Genomic DNA, 9,166 nt, shown 5'->3' on the forward strand with positions numbered 1-9,166 from the left:
GTTGACTGGATTTTTTGTAGTCCTGATAAATGATATTAAATATTAAGCTTTAGTATTTTTATAATGGCAAAATGTTTTTTATATCTGTTTTTATATGTAGCTTATTAAATGCCAAGTCAACCATGTAAAATAATCTCCCTTTAGAAACTTGAAGACAAAATCTGAAGAGCTCTCAAAGCATTCAACTAAATGTCCAAGGGCTATGATGGGAGGCTCCATGAAAAAGCATATTTAAATAGGTGCAGACTGTCTGATCAATATTGCACATGTTCGATTATAAACCATACAGCTCAATATAGCAGGTGTGGCACATCTGTGCAATAATAGGTAAATTGTTAGAAATGAATAACTTAAATTGTGGCACCTCTTTATTTAAATTGGAAAACTTTTTTATTTCTTTATAATTCTCTTCAATACGTTATTTTTTCTTAAGATAGATGGGTTAAAAATACGTGACTAGGAGATGAAGATTTCAGTCTAAATTATAATTATTTCCTACCTCTGTTCTGATACATTTAGAATGATTTGTGCTTGTAAATTAGGTGTTAATGAAATAAAAATGTTGTAACCATGTGGAACATCGGAATTGCAGTTGAGTGAAGAAGATTCTATAAATTCTTGAAGGATGCTATATTGCAGCGAAAACTCTTTTGAGCTACCCACTATATGCAAAATTATGTCTTTATACACTTAACTATTAAATTTAAAGTAAGACTTAAAAATTGCCAAAGGGAAGCATTACCAAGAACTGCCTTTTAAAGATAGACATTCTCCTTTTATTACTTTGTGTTTACTTTGTTTCTGAACCAGTCAGTTGCACATTGTATAAAAGGCATAGTGTTTTATAGCCTTCAAATCCACTCCATAGGGGCTCAGACTTAGAAATGTGCAAAGTGGTCCTTGGAAGAGACTTAAAAATGTGCAAAGTGGTCCTTGGAAGATGAGCTGGTAGCAGTGATGGTCAGCCTTGCCTTCCTGTCATTCCTTTTAATGTCCTAATCGTAATCCCTGGCTCTTGTCATGCAATAACTTCTACTTCTGCTGACTAGAGGATATTGCGGTTATATTTTTGTTCAGCCAAATGCCCTATTCAATAAAATATATATCTAAATGAGATATATTTCCATCAGAGAGATGCATAGTGACATCATTCCAAAGAAAATTTGCCAACACAGTTTGGTACTGGTTTTATTAAATTAATATGAAATATTGGAAAGCAGAATTTGAAAGAACGTGTAGTTATAATACTTTGAAAATTGCAAGTAACTATTATAAAATTATTTTATATATCCCAAATATTTAATTTCAGTTTTGCTTTCATTATAGTAAAATCATGGAATTTGGAAATATTTTTTAATACTCCAATCATCGTTATTGAAGGTTACTGATTAAAATAAAATGAATAAATTTGAAAAACTTAAGAGTTTACATTTACAAGATAATTTATGTTACCAAAGACAATTTATTTAAAAATCATTGTTATAATCAAAATTCCAAAATAACACACTAAGATTTATTTAGATGCAATACTATATAATTTTGGATAATTAGAAATTTTGAATATTCTTTCTTGAATTTTATTCCAGGTTGTGGCTATGTGCTGCTTTTGACATAAAAAATGTTCTATTTAAGTAGATTAAGTGAAAATCAAATATTTCCAGTGATACATCAGCTAAAAGAAAATTGTTATTAATTCTTAACATGATTCATGATTTTTCTCCAGTGGAGTAAAACTTCCAAGTACATCTCATTTTCCTGCTGGACTTGTCACTGTCCTCTGTGTTCATATTTATTTTTCCCATGTGCTTTGTATTATCATTTGTTTCTGTTCTTAAGAGGACAAACATATTAATATTGTCGAAAGCAAGTCTCCAAATAGCTCTCCTGACATTTATTTAAATGTTTCATTTTTTCAAGTTATTTCTGTACTGCTATTGAAAAATTAAAGAAGTAAAAAGGAAGAATTCACAGAGTGTAGTTATTGACTAATAAATTGAATATGGATGTGTGGGCAGACTACACAAATGAAAAAAAAATTAAAGGGGACACTTATGGCAATGTTTGCTTACTTGATTATTTTTTTCTTCTGATATATAGAAACTCACTTTGGTGATCTTTTTCAAGCACTTAAAGCTAAACGGTAGAATTTCAAATTATATTTTCCAACCATTAAAGTATTTTTAGAAGTGTTAATTTGCCAGGGTTTTTGTTTTTTTTCAGCTGTGTAAGACAAAGACACGGTTTGCTAATGAGATACATGTAAAAATTAATGATAGTTAGAACAAAGAATATTTAATTTTAGTGTTTCTTATTTTAAAAAGTTGCTAACAAAAATTTTATGTTATAAAATAAAAATCAGCACAAGTACTTATTTTTTGGCAACTTTGGTTCCTGCCAAACAACATAAATGCATTTATTGGCTTATTTGAGGGCTCTAAATATGTAGCTCAGTATTCACATTTTCTTTTACTGTAAGGTTGAATACTTATGTTTCCCCTTAAATGATTTTTTTTTTCTTTTAGAATTTGAACCTAAAATTGAGGAGCTATAGTAAAAACAGTTTATTACTTATGAGAAATACTCACCCTAAATCCTAGAAATCTCAATTCATGATTGTTTGATTTGTCAAGCCATTGAAAACAAATTTACTTCACCCCAAAGTATTTATCTTCATCATATTTTCTGAAATATATCAGAGTATGAGAGATAATAGAAGCTACAAGTTTTGAAGCATGTAGATCAGTTAATTCCCATTCATTTTCTTTCTCAATGTCAGAGTTTACTTGACACAGATTTCTTTTACCTGGGCTGTTTTTGCAAATATTACTCTATGGCTAATAAATAGATTTGAGAGATTTTTACATGTAAATAAAATCAATCATATCATTTTAGCCAAAAATGACTAAAATGCTTTTGCTTTAAAATTGTTTGCTAAAATTGTATTTGAATTTAGAATCAATTCATTTGCTCTTAAAATGGAAAATGATCCCAAGTGGAAAAATAACTTGAACATTCTGAACAGTATAGTCATATCATTCACATATATGATTCTCCAAAAAATAAATTGGCTATAAAAAAATGTAAGAGACTTTGTACAAAGATTTACTGTTTTAATTTATGCTTGTTTACCATACCTGACTTTACCAACACCCATTCATTCAAATTCAAATTCTTACTCTTTAAGATCTTTACTGCATTTTTAAAGTTAGTTTGAACAAAATGCAAATTTTATGACTCATCTAAATGTAGCATTTCCAGAGAACCATCTAAGATTTACCTATTCAAGAAAGTTTAACAATGGTAATGTAAAGAAAAGGTTACCCTGACAAAAACAAAAAGCAAACAGAAAATACTGAAAACCACTATAGAAATACCTTATCTGGTATGCTGAGTATGCCAAGCATTATTATATGAATGTCTCTTAAAAATGTGTTTATTAGATTAATATCACTCTGAAAGTTTCTCGAAAGACATTTTTAATTAGTTGTGGCACAATGACGGAACTGATCCTCAGTCTTTTCACAAGTAAACATTATAATAAACTGTAATTTAAGTGGCTGATTCCAAACAAATCATACAGTATATTTCATGTCATTTTTTTGTCAATGTAACAGAAGTTTTCATTGTATATAAAATAAATTTTTGAAAAAATGTGCTCCACAGTATTTAGGAAGCATTGACTTCTCTATGTGTGTTTTTTTTACAAAGTATAAACAACAGCTAATAGGCATTAATCAAAACAAGCAAAAGTTATGACTACTGAAGCAGAAATTAGTGAATCTTCATGATTCATACATATAGCATCTAGATATGAAAGGAAAGATAAAAAAAGAAATGAAATAAAAGGATTTGTCTGGGCACAGCATTACCTTCTAATTCAGGATGACTGTCTATAAATTTCTTAGCTTCAAAGAGATTTTTGTATGTACGCTAGTAACTTGTAGTCTTATAAGCGAGAAATTTCTCCATAAATATAACCTAATTTTCTCTCTTTTGTCAATGTAATTAAACATTTTTTGCTTGTTTTCTCTTTCATATACTTGAGAAATTGTGTGTTTTCCGTATAGTGGAGAAACTTTTGTGGCTTTCTACTGTTCTTCTAAACTATTTAAATAAGCATTACAGCATTTTCCTCTTCTATTGATATCATTTTGGGCTTTATATCAGTTATTTATCATTATGTTTCCTCTAGGCATCTACTTATTTTTAAAATAAGCTTATTAAAGCCATATTAAAATCTTAGACGATTCTAATGATGTCCAAATTACAAAGAAGTTATATTCCCAATGTGTATTTATTAGATGGATATTTGGACCTTAGAACACATGGACTATACATTCAGCATTATAAATATTTTATTTCCCCAGGTTATATTGGAAAACACTTAAGTCATAATATACTAAAATAGATTCCACATTTGACCTTATTTCACATTGAACTTAGATTAAAATGTTTTTTTTTTTTGTAAGCACTAAATAAGATGTTTAGATTCAGTTTTTAAATGAATATTATGTAAGTAATGAAATTCTAAGATTTGTCATGTAAAAAAAGAGTTAAAATTTTATAAGATTTTAGTTAGTAACCTAGGAAAGTTAATGTGTACAATTCTGATACTTTTCACTTTATGCTGTTGCTCTATCATTGATCACTCAGGAAGGTTTTCCTACTTCAGGTCCTCCTTAAGTCACTTGAAAAACAAAATTGTGATTTCAGGCCTTCAATTTGTCTTCACATTTATGATTTCTTATCCTGGGAAGAAAGTTCAACAAATGTTCTATAGCTTCTCTTTTCAATTTTAGTCCATCAGAAATTCTCAGGAACTCACAATTTTATTCTACACCAGTACAGAAGAAGGGTCTCTTTGCAAAGACAGTTATTTTTGTTTTGTTGGAAAAGTTCCAATAATTCTTTCAGTTTGTTCATTTCCTTTATGAAAAGACTGATGTCAGACATAGTGTCCTATGGTGAAATCCAACATCTGTCTTTTTTTTTTCGTCTCTAACTTAGTGAAGTACACTGGTCAACCTCCAAAGCACTCACGTGACTTAACAATTATGAGATTAGCACTGAGCCCATGTGAGAGATATTTTTAAAAGTGATAGTAATTTCATTCCTGTAATAATAAATGTTTATCAAACAAAAGAAGCCATGGAATCATACCAAATAATTTTGTCATATTATTATTTTAATTGTGTAATCCACATTCTGTCTTCTCTATTTCTGATATTAGATTTGTGTTGTTATGCATTGTAGGTAAAAACAGTTTTCTTCGAACCAAAGTCAAAATAATAGCTCATTCTTCAATAAAACCTCTCTGGGCAATTAGTATTCAGTGTTTTTGTGTATTTGTAGTCACCCCCAGGTTATTTTTTCCCCTTATAATATTACTAATATTTCTAAAATAGTTTAGTTGGCAATTTTAGGTGATGGGAATTTCAGCAGTTGCTAGTCTTTTTCTACATGTTACATAGCTGCTATGTACACTCTATTTCTTCCTTTTCTCTTCTAGGCGTTAGCTTTCCACCCTGCTCTTTGAAAATGTTCATGGTCCTTCAGCAATCTAACATCTTTTCCATGGACATGCTTTGGTTTGCCAATGCCCATCTTCACATGCAATGTTTATTACTTTTCCTTTCTTTTTTATTTTATGTGCATTTTTATCAGATATAGAATTTCTCTTAAAGTGCTTAAAAATAAACTAAAAATAATATATAATATAAATAAATTTAATATAAAATATTAATAGAAAATAATATAAATATATATTTAAAGGTTAGATAATATAGAAATAAAATTAAACTATCTTTAAAATACTTTTCATTTATGCAGATTTTCCAGATAAATTAGTTTATTCTTATATATTTTTTGTTTCTTAAAATCCAGAAATTCAAATATATGATTTATGAAATAATATCTAAGCAACAGAGTATAACTATAATTTCATATGTGGCATACACAAACTGGAATGTTGATAATAGCCGCATATTTTAGAAAGAACTTTTGAAAATCTCTTAATGACAAAAGTCTATAACTTATTTTGTTTTGAAAATGGTGCTAAATGATTATGAATTCCAGTGTTCATTAAGTAAAAAGAATATATGCTATATAAACGATGAAGAAAATAAAGTTCAGGTTTCCTACTGCTTCATTATCCTTTTCTAGTTTCTTTTCTGCTTTCCCTCAAAATTTTGGAGTAACCTAGCACTTATTTCTGGGGTTTTGTGGGGGTTTTTTGTTGTTGTTTGTTTGTTTTTCCTATCCAAACTGTCTCAGTAAGTGTCTCAACTAATTCCATGTCTTCTAAATACAGTCTATTGGTTACATTGCCAGACCTGACCTATCTCATAATTTTAGGAATGTCTGTCCGACTCAACATTTCTACTTGGATGTCATCTTTATTAGTGTGTCCTGTAAGTTTTATTTAAAGAATAGAGCTGTCCATTTTGATACATTTCCATGGTTTTCATCCTGGTCCAGGTGAACACCTCTTTCTTCTGGCAATAGCCCTTTGAGTGACCTGTTTAATTCTGCCCTTGCCCCTTTACACCTTTTTTCTTGCTCTTTGCAAGAAAATTCTTTTCTGGCTCTGCCCTTGAATCTCACCCTTCATTGGGATTGTGAAAGGAAAATCAAATCGAATGGAGTTGGTATTGCTAAGAGAGTTCTCTAAAATGGAAATGGGAGGGCATTTATGTTTGTCTCAGCCCAGATGGAATCTGAACTTTGACCACTTATTATCTTAATGCAGGCATCCAGAATATCTGCCTAATGTTCCAGAAACTCAAATTCTTAGCAGACCCTTACCCTAAAATAACCTGTGACTGCCTGTCCCTTAAGGACAAATATTTTATTTCTTGTGTCATGGTCAGTCGTAATTCTTGCCAGACAGCTTTAACAACCTTGTAGCTTTTGCCTTTATCAGACCCTGACTCTTTCTCTTCCCCGGAAGAGTTTTTTGGTTTTACCCAAATCTTTGTCTCCTAAATTGCAATTCCTAAGACCCCAAATAAATTATTTTCTTCTTTGCAGTTTTCTGCATTTCTTGGTTGACAGGATGATGGAAGGAATAGCTAAGACAATATATGAGAAGCCACTTTCTAAAAAGTAAAATCCTCTCTAAATTTTAGGTTTGATTTTTCCTAACATGACATTTTGTACACACCCTATGTGATCCATGAATAAATTCATATTTCTCCCCAGATCTGTACCTTCTGCATACTCCTTATCAGTGATGATAATATTACCCACCCAGCTGTCAGAAGAAACCTTTGGAATCATCTGTGATACCTTGTCCAGCCTCATCCTTCATTGTAAATCTATCACCAGGTCCTGAAATGAATTTCCTTAATATATTTCAAGCCTGTCATTTCAACTGACAATCTTCTAGTCCATAATAATATTATCTTTCAGTGAACTGAACATTTAATTGACTTTACCAAATCTACCCTTTTTTTCTACCCCGTGCCCAACCTGTGGTCCATATAGCTACAATCTTTACAAAATCTAAATTAGATGAGGTTACCCCCATGCTTAAATAATTTAATAGTTTTTTTTAATCTTTAATGTGCACTTAAATCACTTGGGAAGATGGATAAAAAGATTTTGATTAGTAATTATGGGTATAGTCTGAGACTCTGTATTTCTAATAAGTTCCCAGTCAATGCTAGTGTTCCATGGATGATACTTTGAGTGTTGAGGATTAGATGACGCCCAGCTATACATGGAATAAAAACTAAATACTGTCATTGGTCTATAAATTCATATATGGTAGATCTTCTTGCCTTCTTTAACAGCCTCACATCATCTCTTCCCACTTTGCTCCTCAATCCCTATCTTCTGGGTCTTCTTTCAGTTCCTTGAAGGCATGAAGCTAACTTTTGCCTCAGGGTATTTGTACACTCTCCCATCTGTTTGACTACACCTCCTACCCAATACTCACCCTTTTCGAGGCAATTCCTACTCATGTTAGCTGTCTCAGTGTAAATCTCACTGCTTCAAGGAAGTCTTACTGGACTCTAAACGTGCTTTAGTACTTCTTCTTTTACTTTTTAAAAAAATTACATCTATATTTCCCTCTCATAGCACATACCGTAGTTACGATTAATCAATTATGTTTTCAGTGTTTGAATATCTGCAGTCCCCCACAGATGTAAATTCGTTGAAGGCAGTTTCTTTTCTCTGGTTCAAGACTATATCCCCATGTATGTAGCACAATAGGTGCTATATTTCCTGCATCGAGCTACATAGTTGATGTTCTACAAATAATTGTTCACTCTGATTATTTATGAAGATTATCCTTTTTCTTGGTAGGAGGGTAGGTTTTATTACCAGATTTAGAATTTTGGAGCCTGGTGAAGGTCCAAATACAAAGGCTAATTGTTTTATCTGCTATAGGATGAAGAAAGCAAAGAACTCCCTGGTAGTCCCATTCATCAGTGGAGAACACAATGATAGATGGGAGAGATGTCCGCTAATTCCTATGGATAAGAGCACTTGGTCTAGTAACAAACTAGTTACTAAATAGTGTGATGAGAGTAGACAGGATGAGAAGGGCTAAGGAAGCTAGGGTTAAAAATAAAGTTGAAAACATGTGGGAAGAATTATATCCAGCTGTGCTTGGTTGACTGCAATAAGTCGTTCGGAAAAGGCAATTGTCATAATTCAGAGGATGAAGGAGCAGAGTGAAAGCCTGTATGCATGGACTGAAGGAGTGAGGAGGAGACGTTACTGGAATTTGAGTTCAGAGTCAAACCAGGAAAGAACTGTTGCTGAATGTAAAACGAAGTCACAGTGAGGCCAGAAGAATAATAGTCTTGAGGTAGGACAGTTGTGAAAATTGAAAATGCGATGGTAGGCCAGGAATTGAGGTGCACAAGACCAGGCATCTGAGATAAAGCCCAAGGACACTGCAGGACTGCTGTTGATTGTTCTGATGACCACACCACATCTCCTTGTCAACTTCACTGTGCCTCACATGTGATCTTTCTCATGGAGGGTAGTGTAATATGGACAGAACAAGCTGAAGCAGGGAAATCTGGAATAGGAACAAAGTACCCACACTCAGGTGTTCAGGAACAGAGATGGGTATTATTTTGGAGTGCTCTGTTTGCCTCAGTTAACCCACTTTGCTCTTATATTAATCTCAAAGGAGAATATTGCATGGTGT

The sequence above is a fragment of the Monodon monoceros genome, unplaced genomic scaffold (genome assembly GCF_005190385.1).
Source record: "Monodon monoceros isolate NGI ecotype Baffin Bay Population unplaced genomic scaffold, NGI_Narwhal_1 Super_Scaffold_12, whole genome shotgun sequence".
In the NCBI taxonomy this organism is placed as follows: domain Eukaryota; kingdom Metazoa; phylum Chordata; class Mammalia; order Artiodactyla; family Monodontidae; genus Monodon; species Monodon monoceros.